Below are 11,658 nucleotides of genomic sequence, written 5' to 3' on the forward strand. Positions count from 1 at the left end.
CTACACGTGGTTTTTTTGGAACCGCGCCAAAACATTCATGAGGAAATAAATTACATTTACAATTCGTAATTTTATCTCGGACAAAGACATTGGAAATGTAAATATTTAATTATGAATGAGTGTGATGTGTGAGAGAATATTTGATCTGTTGTTGATTACATATAATTATATGTTATTGAATAAATGAATTATATTTTTGAAACGTTAATTAATCTTGATTATATATTGAGTTCATGGATTCTGCACAGGTCTGAGAGAATTGACATTGATTATATTGCGCACAATTTTTATATCTTACAAATTTAAAGAGCTGCTGCGCTACTTAAGAGCTTATTAGGTTAGCTATAAATTATTGCTATCCCGGAGCATTACAATATCCTTTTTCTCAAGCTCACCATGATAAATCTTATCGACATAAGAATGAAAATTACCATAACTAATTGACAATGCATCGTCGATATATCTAATGTCGAGTAGAAAGGCCACAGCAAGTTCTTTTTTTTTCTTTTCACGCATAAGATTTTGCACGAATTCTTATACAGTACAGACAACGCAGATCCCGTATTAGACCGTGTCCCCTTCATATATTAAGTTAACTGTTTGTTTTTAGTCACCCATTCGCGTCCTTGCCTACTCTCCCTTTCATGACTAACCCAACTGGTATGTACATGTATTGTATATACTGTACTAAGTCTTTTAAAGTTGCCTCCTGTAGAAAGAGTCTGGTGACTAAAAGTTTGCATTGGAGACTTTCACCCATTCTCAATATAAGGGCTCAAATAATGTCGCCTCATTTTCATTTAAAAGAAATACCACTGATGTAATTTTTAAATCAACATTATAAATAGTCATATAACAATGAATAAGAATTCATATAATTATCGATCTGAAAGGGTGTTTAAGGAGTTCCAAATTCAAATATAGTAGCCTATTTGAAATGTACGTTACTGTCGCCGAGGCAAATATTGTTCTGAATCCCCTCTGTGTAATATATAGTTTTGATTCTTTAGTAAAAATTTTCTGATAAGTTAAACCTTGTATCATATATATTTCTTTTCATAACAATAAATACATTTTCTTTCTGATAATAAATAATTTTTATTGTGCAATGTCCCTGTCGCTTAATTCTATTTCAACCACATTAGAAGCAAACACAAAGATTATGCACCTGATAGTTTTGTTCTCCTTTATTTATTGCTGGGCTAAATTTGAAATTTCAAAGGATTAATTACTCCTACTTAGATAATGTAACATGAAATTGAACAATTTGAGCAACTTTTATAAATATGTTTACGGAATGAAAGACACTTTCAATCGTAGAGATAAGAAAGAAATGTACGTTACCTATATTCTTCCTTTAAGAATATATATTAAGTAGAAAATATGAGACGACTCTGAATAAGCAACCCCTTGTATCCTGTAAACTGGCAAAGACGTTTTGCTTAACACAATTAAAAATTATTTTTTACATGAAAAGTGATCATTTGAAATGTACGTGACTGAAATGTACGTTACCATGAAATTCAAATTAAGTGAATCTCGCACGAATTTTCATGTATTCTTATACTTTCACACACTCGAATGTGTACACAAAGGAAAGTTTCAAAGGTTGGAGGTCGGCTAAATCCCAAAACTATTGAAAAGAAACGTTTCTGCTGAAGAAAAAAAAATATATTAAGGTCAATTATATGTAATATAATTTTGATACCTGGTATATATTTCTGAATACGAAACCTGTATGATGCATTTCTTATGATATGCAAGTTCAAATAAAATCAATATATTGCGTGTCTAACGTACGCTTTTGGAAGAGAATTGATTTTTATATTTGAAATGTACGTTACGTATGGTAACGTACATTTTACGTATTTCTAACTGACATTTTTTTTCTTTAGTTAATGAATTGCGTTTACACGAGCGAAACAAAATTATCGTTACAATCCATTTGACAACTGGCCACATAAATCCATCTAAATGCACCCCCAATCCTCGTAAATGTTTTAGACTGTTACCACATGCTAGAAAATTTATTTCTAAGTGTCTTAAATTCATCTTTGGCAACCTTTTTGCAGTTTGTTTACTTTTAATATGCGACCATTCGTCAATATTAATTTAACTTTTTTTATAATTTAAAACAAGGTATGCATAGGCTTATAATTGGTAAAAAAAAAAAAAAAAAAAAAAAGAAATAGAAACAAAACAAATTAACCCAGAACACAAGACGGTCACGTACATTTCAAATACTGAAAGGCACACGATACTCAGTCTTGTTTGAATCATTGCATTTTGGGTTATATTTTTCCAGATCTGCTGAAAAGCACGTATGTTTGTGTTTTAAAAACGATGTTGCAACATACTAAATGAAATTGTTAACAAACTGTCGATGGATATATTCGGAATAGATTTATGTTAAGTTTCAATGGCCAAAGACGAACATTTGTTAGATCATAGCAAAAAACGTCTGACTCATATTTTTTTGTCTGTACCCTTGCACACAGGTAGAGGTAAATAGGCTACGACCGGTGTCAATTTCAGCGAAACAGCACAAAAGAATTGTAATGAACTGAGGTGGAGGGGACTCCCCAATAATATGTGAAATGAACGTTACCGAAGTGACGTGACATTCATGTAGTTGATGACAAATAACCTCGTTTGTTACATTATGATTTCTTATATTACTGCCTTAAAACGCTTCATTGAAATGATTTTCATGTCAATAATTGCTTTTTTTCAATATTTTCTTATAACTAATTTACATATTACAAGCTTGAAATGTACGTTACCTACTCATATTCTGAGGCGATCGTGTCTTTATAGTGGTGATTGTGACATATAACACAATGTGATTACAAAGAGAATCTTTTTTGGAATAAACTGAAACAAAACGATGAATTTTTAGATGAATTTTAAGCTTTTTATTAAACAGAAATTTATCTTGAAATGTACGTTACATTTACGTAGTTTTCTAAATCGGCATGGATATATGTTAAAAAAGACAGTAACTAAAAAATAGAAGTTTACTACATGTACATGTTAGGATCCAGTATCTATGGAAAATGACAAGATTCCAAACTGATCGCTCTAAACAAAACAGAGAGAAGAATTTAAAGCATATATTTAAAAAATGTTTTTATACATCTGGATCAAAAAGTAACCTTTGTTTTTTGAAAGGAAAAATCAAACGCACGTTCGTATGCCGAGAAAATATGTTGCTGACAGAGTTGGTAGGATGTGCTGGTGTTAAGATGAGATATTCCAATTGTGATTTTAATGACTACATTTTTTTGACATATCTTTTTGGACATTGAAGAAAGAGTAACGTACATTTCAAGCTACATTTCTGAATAGAATCACCCTCTACTTTATCGTCTTGTAATTATTCCTTGTATTATAATTTGATGAAAAAAAAATCTGGAAACAAAATCTTCAGATACTTTCTTTCAAAGGTATTTAATAGAAAAATTGTTATCTTGAACTTCATTTTTTATTAAAAAATCAGAGAGGCATTTGTGCCCTTATATTGAGAATGGGTGTTTATATCATTGGGAGCCAGCTGCCACCAAAATTTTAAAGGTCTTACAAACAAGGTCTTCTATTAGCTCATTGACTTTCAACTTCCGGACCATATCTACACTTCTGGGGAACACATGGTCCACTACATTTCTAGCGGAACCATAGCGGGTTAACTTCTGCTTAAGTTCTCATATATCTGAGCATACTTAAAAGAAAGCATAATCATAACCCTTTAAAACTGACATGGAATCGAAATTCATTTCTAACTGATTTCTTTCTTTTAAAAAAATGACATATTATTTTTTATGTTATTCACACTGGCCTGGGGGCCATACATCTTAGACGAGCTCACTTTTGATCCCAGTCTCACTTTTACAAAAGGAATATATAGTTGAAAAGTGAGACTGAGATCAAGAGTGAGCTTGTCTAAGTTTTATGGCCCCCAGGCCTGGTTTGGATAAGTGGCACAGCAAATGTTGTTGATATTAAAGGCTAGGTTAAGATTATTTTGGATTTTTCAGTTGTGATACTAAGTGAATACCCTTTAAGTCAGTCGGCCGGGAGAGGACAGGAATTTTTTTTTCCTCTTTAAAGGTTCTATTCACTGGGTGTTTCTAAAACGCGGAACGGAAAACGGAACAGAAAGCGGAACGGAACGGAAAACGGAACATATAATTTTATATTAAATCACTTAAAATACACAATTTTTATTATAAACGATGTATTCATATTAAATCCCCTTTTATTAAAAACAGATTGTTAAGTCATGTTCGGTCTCTTATTCACGAAAATCGTTGACATAGCAGTCACGTAGAATCGAATTTGAAAGTGGGGGGGGGGTTAAACTTACTTGAAAAGAGTCTGACAAGCGGAAAGGACAAAAAGACAATTTTTGTTCGAAGAAGGGGGGAGGTATGTTCTAAGTCCAACATCTTTCAGTACTTTTTAAACACACACTCAATCTTACTACATAAATTGCATTAACAAAAACTGTTGGGTTTCAATGAACATTTCAATTTCAAGTAAAAAGGTTTGGAGCTTATGTCAAAAGGGGAAGGGCGGACCTTTTGCAATTTTTCAGCCCTTTCCAAAAAACGGAAAAATAAACACAAATGTTTCACAATTCATATCCACCCTGCCCTCCACATGCATGTACCACATACAAACTATAACTTCATTAAATGTAAAGATGCTACATTTTTAACACAGAAAACAACAAACGAACATTACGTATTGGAAGTGCTAATCCGAGCTTGCCGGAAAGGTCTGCTCTAATTGTAATCTTAGGAATTGTTTAAACATTTTCTTTCTCTTTAAACGTGGTTTGTCTATAGGATATAATATTATCAAATACCCCCCCCCTTTTTTCCAGGCATAACGTTTTTAAGCTCACCTGAGCTGAAAGCTCAAGTGAGCTTTTCTGATCACATTTTGTCCGGCGTCCGTCTGTCTGTAAACTTTTTACATTTTCGACTTCTTCTCAAGAACCGCTGGGCCAATTTTAAACAAACTTGCCACAAAGTATCCTTGGGTAAAGGGGATTCAAGTTTGTTCAAATGAAGGGGCACGCCCTCATTCAAGGGGAGATAATTGGGAATAAATGAAAATTTGGTGGCATATTTCAAAAATCTTCTTCTCAAGAACCACTGTGCCAGGAAAGATGAAACTTATGGAGGAACATCCTCAGGTAGTGTAGATTCAGGTTTGTTCAAATCATGACGCCCAGGAGTAGGGCGGGGCCAAAATGGTCGACCAAAGTTTTACATAGAAATATATAGGAAAATTCTTTAAAAATCTTCTCAAGAATGACAAAACCATAATTCATCATATTTATATGGAAGCATGTTCAAGTAGTGTAGATTCAAATTTGTTCAAATCATGACCCCCTGGGGTAGGGCGGGGCCAAAATGGCCAACCAAAGTTTTTGAAGATGTATATAGGAAAATTCTTTAAAAATCATTTTCTAAAAAATAGCAAATCCATGATTGGTCATGGGACTACTTTTGGATTTAAACTTTACAAAAAACCATTTTCTACTTTTTTCTACCCTTAGTGCTCAGGTGAGCGATGTGGCCCATGGGCCTCTTGTCTTACTATGGAAATATTTAATGAAACCTCCACAATTTGTTAATTAAAGTAGTAATGTACAATTAAAAAGTATTGAATAACATTGGATCGAGTGGGAACTGATTCCCCCTTCCGAATCATATATTTGTGTTTTTTTTTAGCTTGTCAAATTCTTTTAAGATAAGTTTATCCCCCCACCCCCCACACACACTGACAAATTCAATTCTATGTTACTGCTACGTCAATAATTTTCATGAATGAATGATGTGGAGATAACGAACAGTATTCAAGATCAAAACTCCATAAAACAATACAAAATAGGAGCAAACACGGACCCCCAAAACATCAGAGGTGGGATCAGGTGCCATGGAGGAGCGAGTATCCCTTGTGAACCGGTCACACCTGCTGTGTGGTCTTTGTCATGATCGGACAATAACGGAAAAATCCGTCGTCAATTCAGTATATAAAAAATTAATTAACACTTAGTATGAAAAACGTCAGTCAGCATTTGACTCAATGATAAATTTTATTTGCTGACATGGTCACGGGTGAAACACAATATAGGGCGCATTTAGAATACCACATTGTTATACATGATTTTAAGAAATGTTATTTTCTTTACATGCAATTTATTGTCATTCATTTATAGGAATACTTATAAAGGACTTGTGTGCAAAATTTTGTTGATCTAGCCTTACCAGAATTTAAGTAAATGCAAAAAATGTACCCCCAAAATGACTATTTTTCAGCGTTATGCGGTTGCGCTTTGAAATTACAGCATTTTTCAATTGAAATAATTGTTAAATATCATAAATTTTCATGCCAATGATCATTATCAGACTTTAGAATTTATTTTACAAATTATTTTGGTGCTTGAATTTTCAGAATTGAATAACAACTTTTGAAGATATGAAAGAAAATGTAACAGGGGTGCAATGTTATACATTTTTCACATAATTTTACCCCTCTCATTATACCAAATAAAAATAATGTCCATGTTATTTAATTTTTCAGATTTCTGTCTAAAATCACAGTATTAATGCTCTGTTACTTACAGAAAAAAAGTTGGGTTATGTAAACATTGTAAAGAAATTTCATCATGTTTTAATGTGGAAAATTAAGTTTTTACAAAAAACTGTAGTGTCCGTAACCACTTAAATTCTGTGAAATTGGAAGGCTCTATAAATATCTTAACAAATTTCCTAGAGAGGCATATCATATAGATGCTGAGATGTGTTGTAATTTTCCTGATCATCACCACTGTTTCTCTGTTATGATCACAAATGTGGTTACGGACACTACAAAATCCTGTAGTGTCTGTAACCTGTACTTGAGGCAGTTTTAAAAAAAGGCTGTGTTAAAACACTAATGCTAGTATATTCACAAAGGTCAGAGGTTTGTTTAACAAGTTAATCAATGTACTTTATTTTCTTTCTCATTTTGATAATGCAACTAATTTGGGAAACCCAGATTGCACCATTCTATATACAAGATCCTTGGTGTTACATCACTTTGATATTGGCAGATGCTATTGACATCCTAGGATTTAAGTCAAATAGCATTTCATTATTTTTTCATTGTTTAAGTCAACTGGTGTTACATTTAAGAAAATCTTGTTAGAATTCCTCTATTTAAGGTTAAGTTTTATCCTATTTTAAATAACTTGTATAGTGTAGTGTCCGTAACCCAAAAGTTGAAAAATGAATATCTTCATTTTTTTCTCCATAAAATTTACAGATAAATTTTTGAACCAGTGAATTATTAAATTTAGAGATAAAAAGGTGTTTATTGACTGGAATTCTTTTAGATTAGGTGGTTTTTTTCTTTACTGCTAGTACTTAAAATAATGACTGGACACCCAAAATGACATAAAAATAGTTAAAAATTATTATCATGAGTTACAAAATCCAATTATTTCTTGTAATATATTGCTTCAATTGTCTAGTTGCTTATTAGGTAATATCTCAAAATGCAAGTAAATTTGCATTCAAAATGTTAAACAGTAGGGAAGTAATTTGGTTACGGACACTACAAAAAAATTCAAAACAGAAAACAACTAAAATTACACCGATTTCAGATAAATTGTTGTATATTTAACTGTTTGAAGAAAAATAGAATGCTTCATAGAATAAAAAAAAATAAATTAAAGAAATAAAAGTGAGCTTTACTCTTCAAGGTTTGACTTTTCTACTTGCAAATAACACCTGTATAAAGTTACATGTGTATATATTTATTCAAAGTATATTGGTTATGGTATGCTTTTATCAGATGAAGTTGAGATCCGAAGAATAAAAAAAATCGGGAGAAACAGAAACGACAAATAAAATCCTGAAAAAAGTTAGGAAAAGGGTGAAAAACAAAAACTTCCTCCTCAAGCCTGTGAAAAATTTAAGTATTGTGTAGTGTCCGTAACCCTTAAATTTGGTTAATTGACTTCGTTGATCAGTGCACCTATATTCTAAATAGTTTTCATAAAACTTTAATGAATTAGAGAACTTTTCTTCTGCACTTCAGTTATATAGTTACGTGAAAAAAGGAAGTTTCAGGATTTCTTAAACTGGATTTTTTTTACTATTGGCATTACTTCTGCGAGTGAATTGTTTTTACTTGAAGCAATATCTAATTTTCATGCATTTTGTATTTAATAATCATTTAAATCTGATTTCTAATAGTTCAGAAGTTTATAAAATGTTTTTTTTTACCACAAACCAAAAGCCAATCATAAATATTTGGGTCTTGTAGTGTCCGTAACTTAATGAAGCTATCAAATTATTTTAGAAAATAATAAAAATGATATTTCCTATTTTAATGGAAGTATTTATATTTCAACAAAGGCATAAAAAATGTTATTCATACATAGTTCTTTCTTTATTATGTTCCCCAAACGGAGTTTGGGAACATATTGTTTTTACTCGGTTTCTTATTATGTTCCCCAAACGAAGTTGGGGAACATATTGTTTTTACTCTGTTTCTTATTATTATTATTCTTATTATTTTTCTTCCTGGGAAAATTTTGTCCGCGAGTAATCTTGTAAACTACACATCTGACTTAGGTGAAACCTTTTTAGGGTAAGTAGGCATGTAATGTAGATTTGCGGAATCAAGGTCATTTTGCGCGCACGTGCTTGCAAGAGCGCACACGTGCAAAACTTAAAATGACCAATATATAATGGATATAACCGTAACTTTTCTATTTTGTGACGAAATGTTTTGAAACTTATAATGTAAGGATATATTAGTAGTATGCACAAGATGACAAGGTCAAAATAGCAAGATTGCACGCGCATGCACGTGTGCTTCGCTCTGACTGGCTCAAACTAAAGTCTCAATATCTTTTTTGTTTTTTGATAAAATCATTTGAAATTTTGAACATAGTCATACATTAGGGAGATCTACAGCCTGTAATATAAGATTTATCATGAAAGCATGTGCATGTACATGTGCTTGCAAGAGCTCGCACGTGCAACACGAGAAATGTCCAATATAATTGATACAGACGTAACTATTAAAATTATTTATGAAATGCTTTGAAACTCATTTTATAAGTATATATTAGAAGCATAGACAAAATGACATGGTCAAAAAAGTAAGATCTCACGCGCATGCACGTGCGCTTCTCTCTGATTGGCTGAAACTAAAGTCTCAATATCTTTCTTGTTTCTTGTCATAATCCTTTGAAATTTTGAACATAGACCTGCATTATGAAGATCTACAGCGTGATATATAAGAATTTTCATGAAAGCATGTGCATGCCCGCGTGCTGCAATCTGATTGGCTGAAACTTTAAATGGCTATATCTACTTTGTTTTTTGACGAAATGCTTTGAAATTTAAAATATTGTCATGCATTAGGATATCCTACAATATGACATAGAAAAAAAATCATGAAATCACGCGCATGCACGTGTTCTGCAATCTGATTGGCTTATACTTTAAATGGCTATAACTCCCTTGTTTTTCAACCAAACAGGATGGGATTTAGAATATAGATAGATGTAAGGGACTCCTACAAGAAGGTATGGTCATCATGCACGTGTACGCACGTGCGTGCATTTAGAGCGAGTGAAATGAAAAATACGCTTTAAAGAGTGATTTTTCATACTTTTGGACTGAATGCTTTAATATATTGTATATTAAAATATGAAGATAGTGTAGACAAGATGATATGATCATAACGCACATGCATTCACACGCGCACGGGTGCAATGCTAAAATTTGAATATAATTGGTATCCTTCTGAGAAAACGTTGTTAAAGTCAAAATGCACAGAGTTTGTCTTATTTAATGAAGCTTACAGGGAATATGGCACCAAAAAGGAGTTGGGGAGCGTTTGGGAACATCTGTAACGGTCCCCGTTACAATTAGCACTAGTTATTATTATTATTATTATTTTTTTTCTTATTTGTTCTCCGGTACTTTTTTGTCCGCGAGTGTTCTCAGAAACTGTTCACCCAACTGACCTAAAACCTTTTTAGGGTTAATGGGTGTGTAGTGTAGGTGTGCGGAACGAAGGTCATTTTGCGCGCATACGCATGCACGTGCGTGCGCGTGCAACACGTGAAATGACTTGTATACTTAATATAGCTATAACTTTTACATATTTAAATGAAATGATTTGAAACTTATTATTTAAAGATATATTAATAGTGTAGATAATGTGACACTGTCAAATTAGCACGAACTCACGCGCATGCACGTGTGCTTCGCTCTGATTGGCTGAAACAAAAATCTCAATATCTTTTCTGTTTTTTGACGAAATACTATGAAATTTAAAACATAGGCATACTTTAAGATGTTCTACAATATGATATATAGAAATTGTCATGAAATTACGCGCATGCACGTGCGCTGCAATCTGATTGGCTAAAACTTTAAATGGCTATAACTCCCTTGTTTTTCAATCAAACAGCATGGGATTTAGAACATAGACAGACGTAATGGACTCCTACAAGAAGGTATGGTCATCATGAGCATGCTTGCACGTGCATGAATGTGCGCTTCGCTCTGATTGGCTGAAACAAAATTCTCAATATCTTTTTTGTTTTTTGACGAAATGCTTTGAAATTTAAAATATAGACATGCTTTAGGATATCCTACAATATGATATATAATAATTTTCATCAAATCACGCGCATGCACGTGCGCTGCAATCTGATTGGCTTAAACTTTAAATGGCTATAACTCCCTTGGTTTTCAACCAAACAGCATGGGATTCAGAACTTAGATAGACATTATAGACTCCTACAAAAGGGTATGGTCATAATGCACATGCATGCACGTGCGTGCACGTGAAATGAGTAAAATTACAAATACACAAGATTAAACATATTTTTTGATTAAATGCTGTAATATTTAGTATATTAAAATATATGATTAGTGTAGACAAGATGATATGGTCATTACGCACATGCATTCAAATGCGCATGCGTGCAATGCTGAAATTGATTACCTCTGGGAAAACTTTGTTAAAATCTTAAATGTATCGCGTTTGTCTTATTTAATGAAGCTTACACGGAATATGGCACAAAAGGGAGTTGGGGAGCGTTTGGGGAACATCTGTAACGGTTCCCGTTACAATTAGCCCTAGTTATGTTCCCCAAACGGAGTTTGGGAACATATTGTTTTTACTCGGTTTCTTATTATTATTATTATTATTATTATTCTTTTTTTTCTTCTTTGTTCTCCGGTACTTTTTTTGTCCGGGAGTGTTCTCAGAAACTGTTCACCCAACTGAGCTAAAACCTTTTTAGGGTTAATAGGTGTGTAGTGTAGATGTGCAACACGAAGGTTATTTTGCGCGCATACGCATGCACGTGCGGGCGCCTGAAATGAGTGAAATGACGGATATACTTTATATAGCCATAACTTTTACATTTTTTGATGAAATATTTTAAAACTCATTTAATAAGAATATATTAATAGTGTAGATAATGTGACACTGACAAATTAGCACGAACTCACGCGCATGCACGTGCGCTTCGCTCTGATTGGCTGCAACAAAAATCTCAATATCTTTTCTGTTTTTTGACGAAATGCTATGAAATTTAGAATATAGGCATACTTTAGGATGTACTACAAT

Source organism: Saccostrea cucullata, unplaced genomic scaffold, assembly GCF_032062105.1.
Source record: "Saccostrea cucullata isolate Sc308-1 unplaced genomic scaffold, CSIRO_AGI_Scuc_v1 ctg746, whole genome shotgun sequence".
NCBI lineage: Eukaryota > Metazoa > Mollusca > Bivalvia > Ostreida > Ostreidae > Saccostrea > Saccostrea cuccullata.